The 15,430-nt window shown below is 44.5% G+C and overlaps 1 protein-coding gene across 6 annotated transcripts in view; it reads left to right on the top strand.

Annotated features, from left to right (window-relative positions):
- The first annotated feature begins 3,271 nt into the window (after positions 1–3,271).
- Positions 3,272–15,430, top strand: part of LOC119862968 — a 32,223-nt gene continuing 20,064 nt past the window's right edge. For 5 of the 6 annotated variants that reach the window (XM_038420555.2, XM_043494326.1, XM_038420550.2 and 2 more), the window contains exon 1: positions 3,273–3,486. The gene's annotated coding sequence lies outside the window, so the exon portion shown is untranslated. Of the gene's footprint in view, positions 3,487–15,430 lie in introns of all 6 variants that reach the window. The other variant, XM_043494322.1, reaches the window with a different exon arrangement.

Here is a 15,430-nt window from a genome sequence, read left to right as displayed (position 1 = left end):
CAGTGAGGCTCTCTCCACTAGCAGCTGAAATCACTGAAAGCTGTGTTAAGTAGTAGGGGGCCCTGAAGCCATCTTGGTGAGTAGCCATCCAGGCAGCTAGCATAGAGCTGTTGCAAGCGGCCAGTAGGGAGGCTGGTGGGGAGGACCAGAGCAGTGCCCTGCAGAGGCTTGGCTGTTGGGGTGACAAGTGAGTCCCTGAGCAGTGGAGTGTGTAAGGTGCCTCCTTACTCTCCCCCCCCCACACACAGGGTGGGAGGTGTACTCTGCAGTTGAACCTCTGAACTCTGGGGCTGCGCTGGCCAAGAACCGCAACTGTGAGTGTGGTACAGAGAAGGGACAGGCACGTTAAAGGGACTTTTGGGCTGCTGGACTTAAGGTCCTGAGGGGAAAAGGACACTGCTCAACTTACTTGGGGGTGGATCTTTTGCTCATGGTTTGTGTTTATGAATCCTAGTTGCAGTGTTTTCCCAAATTAATGCTGAGTTACTTCCCCCCTTTTATAAAAGTTTTTGTTCCACTCAGATGCTGTGCTTGTGAGAGGGGAAGTATTGCCTCTTAGAGGCGACCATGGGGTGGTGTGTAATTGTCCCAGGTCACTGGGTGGGGGCTCAAGCCGGTTTTGTGTTGTATTGTTGAAACGGAACCCCTAGATACTGAACCCGGCCTTTATTGCTGCTGGATCCACCTGGCAGAAGGGTTACATGAGTACAACACTCACCACTATTCCCTTCTTTGCCTAGGTGCTGGAAGTATAGATGCTGGGGGTGCTACCTCACCCCCTGGCTTGAAGTAGTAATAACAACCCAAATACATGGTTCCCACCTACAGCACCCCCATTATAAAAATTGTTCCAGCACCACTGCATATGTGGACAAGCTATTCTTTGCCACAGTTCAGCTGAACCTATCAAGCACCATTACTGTCTTGTAAAATCAGAATAGGCTTTCTCAAGTCATTCAGTAAGGGGAAACTGAAAGATGGAAACATTGCCCAAGCTCATTTTGATTTTACATTTTAGCACTGTGCCATGTCATTGGATCAGTACTGAATAGTGCTACCTCCTGACATCAACTTCCCCTTCTGCATCATTTGAATTGTCTATGGAGATCTGCAGTCCAGTTGCTGACACAGCAAGCCCCTGCTTAAGTTGTGAGCACTAAGGAGATTGCCACCTAAAGTGATGTGTCTGCAGAAACCCCAAATGAACAAGACTACACAGTGTTATTAGAGCATCATGTATGCAGTCAGACAGATTACATCTTTACATAAAATGTAAGTGTCACCAGACGAAACATTCCCTCCCCTTTTCTAGTATCTTTTGCTATGCCTCAAGAGCATCAGAAGATCAGCCTCTCCAGTGAGCTTGGCATCCTTTCTCTTTTCTCCACGGCAGTATTGCCTTCCCACCCAAGGACATAGCAGGTGTGATTCTCCACTGCTTTGCACTTTGTGTTGCCATTTGGACATGCCAAGTGAGTATGAAACATTACCAATCTGAACTGGCAGTGTGTACACTCACTTTGCATAGGTGTAAATGACAATACAAGACAGTGCAGAGGCCCTGAACAATTTTGCATTGTATAGCATGAGTGTCTGCAGGTGCAAGCCATAGTACACAGATCTTACTTTCCTCGGGCAACATTTCTTATGGCATCTGTTATTCTGATCAGGTCTTTTATTAATTCTGTCCTTTTAAGACGCTTGTCCAAACCCACTTCTCTATCCACTACAGACACATTTAGCTTCCCACGTGACTGCATATTCATCTTATCCTTTCCCTTGTGCTTCCCCACAACTCACCCCTGCAATGTTGTCAGCTCCTCCTCATGTTCTCCTCTTGACAGGAGGCCCTGATTCTGCAAAGACTTGCTTGTCATGCTCAACTTTAAGCATGTGAGAAGTCCTGTGTAAAGTTAAGAGTGTGAGGCTTTTCAGAATTGGGGCCCTAGATTGTAAACTCTTCAGGACAGGGAATGGATTTTGATTTGTTCTGTGCAGTGGCATGCACTTCTATGGTCCTATAGTAATAATAAATAAAATAGTAGTAATAATTAACTGCTACATCTATAGCTAACTGCAACTACTCTGTTAATAATCAGATTGGGAGCCATGGGAGATACCAGGGGCACAGTGGCATCTATTAGTGTGTGTATTATACATAAAAACAACAAGGAGTCCAGTGGCACCTTAAAGACTAACAGATTTATTTGGGCCTAAGTTTTTGTGGTTAAAAAACCACTTTTTCAGATACATGGAGTGAAAATTACAGATGCAAGCATTATATGAGAAGGGAGTTACCTCACAAGTGGAGAACCACTGTTCACAGGGCCAATTCAATCAGGGTGGATGTAGTCCACTCCCAATAATTGATGAGGAGGTGTCAATTCCAGGAGAGGCAAAGCTGTTTTTGTAGTGAGCCAGCCACTCCCAGTCCCTATTCAAGCCCAAATTAATGGTGTTAAATTTGCAAATGAATTTTAGTTCTGAAATTTCTCTTTGAAGTCTGTTTCTGAAGTTTTTTGTTCAAGTATAGCTACTTTTAAATCTGTTATAGAATATCCAGGAAGATTGAAGTGTTCTCCTACTGGCTTTTGTATGTTACCATTTATATTATACATTTCACTTTTGTATCTATGTTCTTGATGGTGTAGGGTCCTGTGACTACTGATGAGGGAATGCTGCCTTTAGCAGAACCAATGGTAAGCAATGTTATCTAGAGGTTAGAAGAAAGTGGGGTGGGGAAACTGGTAGTCAGGGCTCCTGGGTTCTAGTCCTCTGCCATTGACTCACTTTGTTACCTGGAGCAAGATGTTTAAGGTCTCAGCTTCCCCATCTGCAAAATTGGGTAATAATAGACTGCTGACAGAACTGGCTGGTGCTTGTAAAGTGCTGTTATCTGAGACCATCAGGAGTTGCCTGCCCTGAACCCCAGCACTTCCCCCCAAATTAGACAGCAAGCCTCAGGCGTTGCAGCAGGAAAGGTGTGCTGGTGGGGGGAAGGCTATGTGCGTGCATGCGTCCGCTTTACGCCCAGCTCTCACTATGAGACACCAGGAGGGGAAGGACAGATTACCCTAGAGCTGCCCACTGAAGGGCTTCTTGCACCTCCATCTGCCGCATGTAGCTGCGGCCCCAGGCCGGCGGCTGGGTTAGCGAGCTTTCGGGACCGAGCTAGAGCCTCGCGTTTCTGGTGTGGGAACGGTGGAAGAACCTTGGAGAGGCGCTGTCCCTGAAAGCGTTAAAGCTGAGCCCCTCCCCTCGCAGTAAAACCTCCTCCAGGGACCTTCCCAGCAGCCTTTGCTGGCTCTCCCCACAACCAAACAAAGAGCGCAGGAGCTTTCAAACTGTTGCAGCCCCATGCCGAGTTGGATACCGGAGAAGGGGCACCGGGGGCCTCGCAAGCGGAGCCTGGTCGGACTGGCAGCGGCTCTAGGTGTCTGGCTCGTTCCTACTCGCCGTACGTAGAGACGGGGGTCTGGACGCACGGTGCGTGTGCTGTTCTAACGGGGGGCTGGGGTGATGGGGGGCGCGTCTCCAAGTTAGGGGTATTAGGTAGGGAGCTGCCTGCCTGGGGCCATGTCTTCTAACGGCGGGATTCCTGCGCGCTATCTGGGATCTCTGGCTCCGGTCCCTGTAGCCCCGGGTGTCTACTGAGAGCGGTTTGGTGGCTATACGTGGGGGGGTCCCTGCTGCTGCCCTGGTTGTAGATATCTAAGGGTCAGGTTCCTGCGAGCCGTGACACGTCCAGATTCACGTAGGGAGTCAGTGTCAGCGCGGGGTCAGAAATCAGAGGGGCAGTGTGGAGGACGGGGAGCGGGAGATGCTGTTTGCTAATTCAGCCTTTGTGCCTTCGTGCCCATCGCTTTATCTCTCTGTCTCGCTTGTCCTAGCCATAAAATGTGGGCAACAATACTGACTGTTGCCTTCTTTACAGAGGGGGACAGGGAGTGGTGCTGTTAAGATTTGTCAGTGTACAGTCAACCTGTGGAACTCCTTGCCAGGGAATGTTCTGAAGGCAAAAACTATAACTGATTTAAAAAAAGAATTAGATAAATTAATGGATGATATTGGATAACACAGAATGTTTGCGCAGACTTCTCTTTGGGCTTGGGTGTTTTCCATTTTGTTAGCTCTTTGTCTCCACAGTATGACTTGACTAAAAGCACAGCAAAGTGGAGAACTGTGCTAAAGAATTGCCAGCGCCAGACCGGAGGATACTGGAGGATCAATGGTTATCAGCTAAGATGGTGAAGGATGCTACACCATGCTCTGGGTATCCCCCCATCCATTCCCTGCATCTGGGATGGGTCACTTGATGATTGCCCTGTTGTGGTCATTCCCTTTGAAGCATCTGGTATTGGCCACTGTCAGAAGACAGGATACTGGGCTAGATGGACTACTGGTCTGATCTAGTGTGGCGGTTTCAGAGTAGCAGCCGAGTTAGTCTGTATTCGCAAAAAGAAAAGGAGTACTTGCGGCACCTTAGAGACTAACAAATTTATTAGAGCATAAGCTTTCATGAGCTACAGCTCACTTCATCGGATGCATTTGGTGAAAAAAACAGAGGAGAGATTGATATACACACACAGAGAACATGAAACAATGGGTTTATCATACACACTGTAAGGAGAGTGATCACCTAAGATAAGCCATCACCAGCAGCAGGGGGGGGAAAGGAGGAAAACCTTTCATGGTGACAAGCAAGGTAGGCTAATTCCAGCAGTTAACAAGAATATCAGAGGAGCAGTGGGGGGTGGGGTGGGAGGGAGAAATACCATGGGGAAATAGTTTTACTTTGTGTAATGACTCATCCATTCCCAGTCTCTATTCAGTTAATTGTATCCAGTTTGCAAATTAATTCCAATTCAGCAGTCTCTCGTTGGAGTCTGTTTTTGAAGCTTTTTTGTTGAAGGATAGCCACTCTTAGGTCTGTGATCGTTGCCCCTCCACCCCCACGAACATGATACAGTTCTGTGGTGACCTAGAATCCTATTTTCGACGTCTCAGACTCAAGGAATATTTCCAACACACCTCTGACCAACATATCAACCCACAGAGACCTTCCTGCCAACACTACAAAAAGAAGGATTCTGGGTGGACTCCTCCTGAAGGTCGAAACAGCAGCCTGGATTTCTACATAGAGTGCTTCCGCCGAAGTGCACGAGCTGAAATTGTGGAAAAGCAGCATCGCTTACCCCATAACCTCAGCCATGCAGAACACAGTGCCATCCACAGCCTCAGAAACAACTCTGACATCATAATCAAAAAGGCTGACAAAGGAGGTGCTGTCGTCATCATGAATAGGTCGGAGTATGAACAAGAGGCTACTAGCCAGCTCTCCAACACCACTTTCTACAAGCCATTACCCTCTGATCCCACTGAGAGTTACCAAAAGAAACTACAGCATTTGCTCAAGAAACTCCCTGAAAAAGCACAAGAACAAGTCTGCACAGACACACCCCTCGAACCCCGACCTGGGGTATTCTATCTGCTTCCCAAGATCCATAAACCTGGATATCCTGGACGCCCCATCATCTCAGGCATTGGCACCCTGACAGCAGGATTGTCTCGCTATGTAGACTCCCTCCTCAGGCCCTTCGTTACCAGCACTCCCAGCTATCTTCGAGACACCACTGACTTCCTGAGGAAACTACAGTCCATTGGTGATCTTCCTAAAAACACCATCCTAGCCACTATGGATGTAGAAGCCCTCTACACCAACATTCCACACAAAGATGGACTACAAGCTGTCAGGAACAGTATCCCCGATACTGTCACGGCTAACCTGGTGGCTGAACTTTGTGACTTTGTCCTCACCCATAACTATTTCACATTTGGGGACAATGTATACCTTCAAATCAGCGGCACTGCGATGGGTACCCGCATGGCCCCACAGTATGCCAACATTTTTATGGCTGACTTAGAACAACGCTTCCTCAGCTCTCGTCCCCTAATGCCCCTACTCTACTTGCGCTACATTGATGACATCTTCATCATCTGGACCCATGGAAAAGAAGCTCTTGAGGAATTCCACCATGATTTCAACAATTTCCATCCCACCATCAACCTCAGCCTGGACCAGTCCACACAAGAGATCCACTTCCTGGACACTACGGCGCTAATAAGCGATGGTCACATAAACACCACCCTATATCGGAAACCTACTGACGGCTATTCCTACCTACATGCCTCTAGCTTTCATCCAGATCATACCACTCGATCCATTGTCTACAGCCAAGCGCTACGATATAACCGCATTTGCTCCAACCCCTCAGACAGAGACAAACACCTACAAGATCTCTATCATGCATTCCTACAACTACAATACCCACCTGCTGAAGTGAAGAAACAGATTGACAGAGCCAGAAGAGTACCCAGAAGTCACCTACTATAGGACAGGCCCAACAAAGAAAACAACAGAACGCCACTAGCCATCACCTTCAGCCCCCAACTAAAACCTCTCCAACGCATCATCAAGGATCTACAACCTATCCTGAAGGACGACCCATCACTCTCACAGATCTTGGGAGACAGACCAGTCCTTGCTTACAGACAGCCCCCCAACCTGAAGCAGATACTCACCAGCAACCACACACCACACAACAGAACCACTAACCCAGGAACCTATCCTTGCAACAAAGCCCGTTGCCAACTCTGTCCACATATCTATTCAGGGGACACCATCATAGGGCCTAATCACATCAGCCACACTATCAGAGGCTCGTTCACCTGCGCATCTACCAATGTGATATATGCCATCATGTGCCAGCAATGCCGCTCTGCCATGTACATTGGCCAAACTGGACAGTCTCTACATAAAAGAATGAATGGACACAAATCAGACGTCAAGAATTATAACATTCAAAAACCAGTTGGAGAACACTTCAATCTCTCTGGTCACTCGATCACAGACCCAAGAGTGGCTATCCTTCAACAAAAAAGCTTCAAAAACAGACTCCAACGAGAGACTGCTGAATTGGAATTAATTTGCAAACTGGATACAATTAACTTAGGCTTGAATAGAGACTGGGAATGGATGAGTCATTACACAAAGTAAAACTATTTCTCCCTCCCACCCCACCCCCCACTGTTCCTCTGATATTCTTGTTAACTGCTGGAATTAGCCTACCTTGCTTGTCACCATGAAAGGTTTTCCTCCTTTCCCTCCCCCTGCTGCTGGTGATGGCTTATCTTAAGTGATCACTCTCCTTACAGTGTGTATGATAAACCCATTGTTTCATGTTCTCTGTGTGTGTGTGTGTATATAAATCTCTCCTCTGTTTTTTCCACCAAATGTATCCGATGAAGTGAGCTGTAGCTCACGAAAGCTTATGCTCTAATAAATTTGTTAGTCTCTAAGGTGCCACAAGTACTCCTTTTCTTTTTACTGACTTGAAGGTATACCTTGTCCCCAAATGTGAAATAGTTATGGGTGAGGACAAAGTCACAAAGTTCAGCCACCAGGTTAGCCATGACATGATCGGGGATACTGTTCCTGATGGCTTGTAGCCCATCTTTGTGTGGTATGTTGGTGTAGAGGGCTTCTACATCCATAGTGGCTAGGATGGTGTTTTTAGGAAGATCACCAATGAACTGTAGTTTCCTCAGGAAGTCAGTGGTGTCTCAAAGATAGCTAGGAGTGCTGGTAACGTAGGGCCTGAGGAGGGAGTCTACATAGCCAGACAATCCTGCTGTCAGGGTGCCAATGCCTGAGACGATGGGGCGTCCAGGATTTCCAGGTTTATGGATCTTGGGTAGCAGATAGAATACCCCAGGTCGGGGTTCGAGGGGTGTGTCTGCGCGGATTTGTTCTTGTGCTTTTTCAGGGAGTTTCTTGAGCAAATGCTGTAGTTTCTTTTGGTAACTCTCAGTGGGATCAGAGGGTAATGGCTTGTAGAAAGTGGTGTTGGAGAGCTGGCTAGTAGCCTCTTGTTCATACTCTGACCTATTCATGATGACGACAGCACCTCCTTTGTCAGCCTTTTTGATTATGATGTCAGAGTTGTTTCTGAGGCTGTGGATGGCACTGTGTTCTGCATGGCTGAGGTTATGGGGCAAGCGATGCTGCTCTTCCACAATTTCAGCTCGTGCACATCGGCAGAAGCACTCTATGTAGAAGTCCAGGCTGCTGTTTCGACCTTCAGGAGGAGTCCACCCAGAATCCTTCTTTTTGTAGTGTTGGCAGGAAGGTCTCTGTGGGTTGATATGTTGGTCAGAGGTGTGTTGGAAATATTCCTTGAGTCGGAGACGTCAAAAATAGGATTCTAGGTCACCGCAGAACTGTATCATGTTTGTGGGGGTGGAGGGGCAAAAGGAGAGGTCCCGAGATAGGACAGATTCTTCTGCTGGGCTAAGAGTATAGTTGGATAGATTAACAATATTGCTGGGTGGGTTACGGGAACCACTGTTGTGGCCCCTAGTGGCATGTAATAGTTTAGATAGCTTAGTGTCCTTTTTCTTTTGTAGAGAAGCAAAGTGTGTGTTGTAAATGGCTTGTCTAGTTTTTGTAAAGTCCAGCCACGAGGAAGTTTGTGTGGAAGGTTGGTTCTTTATGAGAGTATCCAGTTTTGAGAGCTCATTCTTAATCTTTCCCTGTTTACTGTAGAGGATGTTGATCAGGTGGTTCCGCAGTTTCTTTGAGAGTGTGTGGCACAAGCTGTCAGCATAGTCTGTGTGGTATGTAGATTATAATGGATTTTTTACCTTCAGTCCTTTCAGTATGATGTCCATCTGTTTGCATTTGGAGAGGAAGATGATGTCTGTCTGTATGTGTATGAATTTTTTCATGAAGTTGACAGATTTCCACTCTATACGGCTAAATTCAGTGCCTTGCATAATGACAGGTTTCAGAGTAGCAGCCGTGTTAGTCTGTATTCGCAAAAAGAAAAGGAGTACTTGTGGCACCTTAGAGACTAACAAATTTATTTGAGCATAAGCTTTCGTGAGCTACAGCTCACTTCATCGGATGCATTTGGTGGAAAAAACAGAGGAGAGATTTATATACACACACAGAGAACATGAAACAATGGGTTTATCATACACACTGTAAGGAGAGTGATCACTTAAGATAAGCCATCACCAGCAGCGAGGGGCGGGGGAGGAATAAATAAATAAATGGACATAAATCAGATGTCAAGAATTATAACATTCAAAAACCAGTTGGAGAACACTTCAATCTCTCCGGTCACTCGATCACAGACCTAAGAGTGGCTATCCTTCAACAAAAAAGCTTCAAAAACAGACTCCAACGAGAGACTGCTGAATTGGAATTAATTTGCAAACTGGATACAATTAACTTAGGCTTGAATAGAGACTGGGAATGGATGAGTCATTACACAAAGTAAAACTATTTCCCCATGTTATTTCTCCCCCCCACCCCGCCCCCCACTGTTCCTCAGATATTCTTGTTAACTGCTGGAAATAACCTTTCATGGTGACAAGCAAGGTAGGCTTTCCTCCTTTCCCCCCCCTGCTGCTGGTGATGGCTTATCTTCAGTGATCACTCTCCTTACAGTGTGTATGATAAACCCATTGTTTCATGTTCTCTGTGTGTGTATATCAATCTCCCCTCTGTATTTTCCACCAAATGCATCCGATGAAGTGAGCTGTAGCTCACGAAAGCTTATGCTCTAATAAATTTGTTAGTCTCTAAGGTGCCACAAGTACTCCTTTTCTTAGTGTGGCGGTTCTTATGTTCTTAATGTTTGTAGCATGCTGTAGAAGCGTGAACTATGACTGTGTCATGTGACCAGGTGCTCTGTTTTTATTTCTGTCTTTTTAGTTAGAGGGTACCCCATCACTGTGGCATGGAGATGCTTATAGAGAAGGGTCTCCTAAAACTATAAAGTACCTAGATAATCAGTTAGCTAGTGCTTCAATTGTACAGTATGCTGAAGCACTCAAGTTTGATTGTTTATTTTTTTATGAAGTGGATGGTGGAAAGAGGCACTTGCCCAGTACATGGCATTGTTCTATTGGACTATGCAGCACCATGCCTATTGCACAAAGATTGCATCCTGGTGCCATCTCATCATATAGCATTTCATTGCTGATGGTTTCCATTCACTGCGGGCACTTTAGGCCCTATGTTTTTTTTATTTTTTTTAAAATTAAGATCAGAGGTGTGTGACTCTCTCCATGTGCTAATGGGGTGAGATGGGCGTTTGGCTTTATGGGATGCGATCGCCTGTCATGTTGGCAGTAAACAAACTGGAAGGTGGGGAGGATTTTACCTATGTGCTCTGGAAGCTGGAAACCTTTCATCTTAATTGCATGTGTAATAATGGGACCAAATTGTCACTGGAGGGTACTGAGATGGGCCCATATTTGCAATGGCTGCACACCTGGGCGTCAAGCACATAGGTCTGAAACTGTAGACAAGAGTTTTTTCTTGGTTTCCCTCTCCCCTCATTGTACCATTCCGACACTGTCAACTTGGTGAAAAATCAGAATTTACTTAGAAGTTGTAACATCTTTTTAACAGTAGACTCTGATCCCTGGATTTTTATCCACCTATATCATCATGGTTTAAAATTGATCCTTGCAACACAGTCTTGCTGCTAGTTCAAAAACAAACAAACCTCTAACTTCTAGTACCGTACATGGGTGAGAGTGCATCAGCACCAGTTTGTTTGTGTAGGATCTGGGCTTTAAAATGTGCAGTGACGCATGGTTTTTCAGTGACCTTTATAAAGCATGCTCTGCCTCTATAGGAATATGCTTGCTGAATGTTAAACCTCCTGATCCTAACACAAGGAACAAGCATTATATTTTCTTTAGACCTTTGCAGGACACACAATAAGTCGGAGGTGTGGGGGGTGTGGTTTTATTTTTAAGTTCTCCAAGCTGCTTCAGAATCACATGCAGGTGGGGGAAATTAGGAGGCTTAAAGTGACAGTAGCATTTATAAGCTAGGTCAATAGTAGGTAGTCATTCTTCCGAGGGCACTTTTTGGGTTTGTCTTGGTCAGACAGACATGGTGGATTTGCTGGATTGCTGGGCCTTTTGGCCCACAACCTCTTGTGTCTCAGGATATCAACTTCTTTTGGCAGGAATTTTGCTTTCTTTCTGACCTGTGATGTGAGATGGCCTGACTTTAAGATCAGTGTTTTCTTACTGAGCAAATAACATTTCTCACACTTGTGTAAAAGCGTACAAGGTAAAGATCATAATACTTAAAAATACATAACACACCTTTTTTTCTGTAGTCTCAAGATGTTTTACACTTTCTGTTTAAGGATCTTAGTGCTTTAAAAAAAAATTTTAGCCAAACTTCTGTGAAATAGGGAAGTACTATCCTCCATTGTACAGAGTGTGCAAATGAAGCACGGAGAGATTGACTTGTGTAGACATAGATCTTGCTGGGCATGAGTAAACTTGCATACAATTTGATTTGAGTGCAAGATTGTAAATAAGGGTGTGACAGGCTGTGTGCTTGAGATTGTGTTTTCAGGCTAGTTGAGATAAGTGGGAACAATGTGAATTGATAAACATGAAATGTAAATAAGGTGAAAACATAAGTTATTGGTCCTTACATGATGTGCAAAGCGATTGGTCCTTACATGATCCATACGATGTCCAAACCAATTAGATTAAAAAAGTATAGATGTTAGTAGCTAGGAAAAAAGTATATAAACTGTGTACTGTGGGGTCTAATTTGGAATTGTGGAATCACCCTGTACTTAACCCTGCTCAGCAAGGGCATAGAGCTGTTACTTTATTAGGCATGTAACCTTAGTGATGATCTGGAATCGAGCTGAGTGTTTGGATCCCAGAGAACTGGATGGAGCATTCTCCCAGAACTATGTGAGGTGTTCTGGATTAGCCAAGTGGAAAAGATTTCGGAGGGAATCCCAACAACTTGTCAAAGGTGAAAGAGAGAGAGAGAGACTGTAGCAGAGTCAGGAATGGAACCTATCTTTCTTCCAAGTATTGTGCCTTAGCCAGAAGTCTATTCTTCCTCTGACATACTGAAGGCTGACAGAAAAGTGACATTGTTTGTTATGATGCTCTCCCTTAGCAGAGAGTGAGCCAGCATGGCTCAGATAATGGCACTGTCTTCATTCAACCAGCCAACTGCTCTTGTAACAAACCTGCTCCTAGGCCTTTTCCTAAAGCAGCTACCTGAATAACTAATTCTGCAGAGAAAATCAGGACTCTGAAATATAGAATGTTTGCACAGACTTCTCTTTGGGCTTGGATGTTTTCCATTTTGTTAGCTCTTTGTCTCCACACTATGACTTGACTAAAAGCACAGCAAAGTGGAGAACTGTGCTAAAGAATTGCCAGTGCCAGACTACCAAACCCATAAAGGACTTCATCTCTGTTCTATAAAGTCTGTACTTGCAAATGTTCTTAATGAGCTTAGACTTTTTTCCATCTACAGTTTAACCAATATCTGGTTTAGGACATTGTGACACTGACAGGTCAGCTCAAGCTAAAGCCACAGGGCAATTCACTTGGGTATGAATATCAAAGAAATGTTAAGTGTAATAATATGCATAGATTTCAGAGTAGCAGCCATGTTAGTCTGTATTCGCAAAAAGAAAAGGAGTACTTGTGGCACCTTTAGAGACTAACAAATTTATTAGAGCATAAGCTTTCGTGAGCTACAGCTCACTTCATCAGATGCATTTGGTGGAAAAAACAGAGGAGAGATTTATACACACACACACACACACACACACACACCCACACACACCACACACACACACACACACACACACACACACACACACACACACACACAACACAGAGAATATGAAACAATGGGTTTATCATACACACTGTAAGGAGAGTGATCACTTAAGATAAGCCATCACCAGCAGCAGGGGGGGAAAGGAGGAAAACCTTTCATGGTGATAAGCAAGGTAGGCTAATTCCAGCAGTTAACAAGAATATCAGAGGAACAGTGGGGGGTGGGGTGGGAGGGAGAAATACCATGGGGAAATAATTTTACATTGTGTAATGACTCATCCATTCCCAGTCTCTATTCAAGCCTAAGTTAATTGTATCCAGTTTGCAAATTAATTCCAATTCAGCAGTCTCTCATTGGAGTCTGTTTTTGAAGCTTTTTTTGTTGAAGGATAGCCACTCTTAGGTCTGTGATCGAGTGACCAGAGAGATTGAAGTGTTCTCCAACTGGTTTTTGAATGTTATAATTCTTGACGTCTGATTTGTGTCCATTCATTCTTTTATGTAGAGACTGTCCAGTTTGGCCAATGTACATGGCAGAGCGGCATTGCTGGCACATGATGGCATATATCACATTGGTAGATGCGCAGGTGAACGAGCCTCTGATAGTGTGGCTGATGTGATTAGGCCCTATGATGGTGTCCCCTGAATAGGTATGTGGACAGAGTTGGCAACGGGCTTTGTTGCAAGGATAGGTTCCTGGGTTAGTGGTTCTGTTGTGTGGTGTGTGGTTGCTGGTGAGTATTTGCTTCAGGTTGGGGGGCTGTCTGTAAGCAAGGACTGGCCTGTCTCCCAAGATCTGTGAGAGTGATGGGTCGTCCTTCAGGATAGGTTGTAGATCCTTGATGATGCATTGGAGAGGTTTTAGTTGGGGGCTGAAGGTGATGGCTAGTGGCGTTCTGTTGTTTTCTTTGTTGGGCCTGTCCTGTAGTAGGTGACTTCTGGGTACTCTTCTGGCTCTGTCAATCTGTTTCTTCACTTCAGCAGGTGGGTATTGTAGTTGTAGGAATGCATGATAGAGATCTTGTAAGTGTTTGTCTCTGTCTGAGGGGTTGGAGCAAATGCGGTTATATCGTAGCGCTTGGCTGTAGACAATGGATCGAGTGGTATGATCTGGATGAAAGCTAGAGGCATGTAGGTAGGAATAGCGGTCAGTAGGTTTCCGATATAGGGTGGTGTTTACGTGTAGGGATAAAGTGAGACAAGCTAAAATTCAAGTAGAGTTGGACCTTGCAAAAGGAATTAAAACCAATAGTAAAAGGTTCTATAGCCATATAAATAAGAAGAAAACAAAGAAAGAAGAAGTGGGATCGCTAAACACTGAGGATGGAATGGAGGTCAAGGATAATCTAGGCATGGCCCAATATCTACCTATCTAAATATCTAAACAGATACTTTGCCTCAGTCTTGAATAAGACTAAAGAGGATCTTAGGGATAATGGTAGCATGACAAATGGAATGAGGATATGGAGGCAGATATTACCATATCTGAGGTAGAAGCGAAACTCAAACAGCTTAATGGGACTAAATCGGGTGGCCCAGATAATCTTCATCCAAGAATATTAAAGGAATTGGCACATGAAATTGCAAGCCCATTAGCAAGAATTTTTAATGAATCTGTAAACTCAGGGGTTGTACCGTATGATTGGAGAATTGCTAACATAGTTCCTATTTTTAAGAAAAGAAAAAAAAAAGTGATCTGGGTAACTACAGGCCTGTTAGTTTGACATCTGTAGTATGCAAGGTCTTGGAAAAAATTTTGAAGGAGAAAGTAGTTAAGGACATTGAGGTCAATGGTAAATGGGACAAAATACAACATGGTTTTACAAAAGGTAGATCGTGTCAAACTAACCTGATCTCCTTCTTTGAGAAAGTAACAGATTTTTTAGACAAAGGAAATGCAGTGGATCTAATTTACCTAGATTTCAGTAAGGAGTTTGAGACGATGCCACATGGGGAATTATTAGTTAAATTAGAAAAGATGAGGATCAATATGAAAATTAAAAGGTGGATAAGAAAATGGTTAACAGGGAGATTACAGCGGGTCCTACTGAAAGGTGAACTGTCGGGCTGTAGGAAGGTTACCAGTGGAGTTCCTCAGGGATCAGTTTTGGGACCAATCTTTTATTTAATCTTTTTATTACTGATCTTGGCACAAAAAGTGGGAGCGTGCTAATAAAGTTTGCGGATGATACAAAACTGGGAGGTATTGCCAATTTAGAGAGAGACTGAGATATCATACAGGAGAATCTGGATGACCCTGTAAACTGGAGTAATAGTAATAGCATGAAATTTAATAGTGAGAAATGTAAGGTTATGCATTTAGGGATTAATAACAAGAATTTTAGTTATAAGCTGGAGAGGCATCAATTAGAAGTAACGGAGGAGGAGAAGGACCTTGGAGTATTGGTTGATTATAGGATGACTGAGCCGCCAATTTGATATGGCCGTGAAAAAAGCTAATGCAGTCTTGGGATGCATCAGGCGAGGTATTTCCGGTAGAGATAAGGAGGTTTTAGTACCATTATACAAGGCACTTGTGAGACCTCACCTGGAATACTGTGTGCAGTTCTGGTCTCCCATGTTTAAAAAGGATGAATTCAAACTGGAAAAGGTACAGAGAAGGGCTACTAGGATGATCTGAGGAATGGAAAACCTGTCTTATGAAAGGAGACTCAAGGAACTTGGCTTGTTTAGCCTAACCAAAAGAAGGTTGAGGGGAGATATGATTGCTCTC

This window comes from Dermochelys coriacea, chromosome 10, assembly GCF_009764565.3.
Source record: "Dermochelys coriacea isolate rDerCor1 chromosome 10, rDerCor1.pri.v4, whole genome shotgun sequence".
Classification (NCBI taxonomy): Eukaryota; Metazoa; Chordata; order Testudines; family Dermochelyidae; genus Dermochelys; species Dermochelys coriacea.
This window is presented reverse-complemented; position numbering and strand designations above follow the sequence as displayed.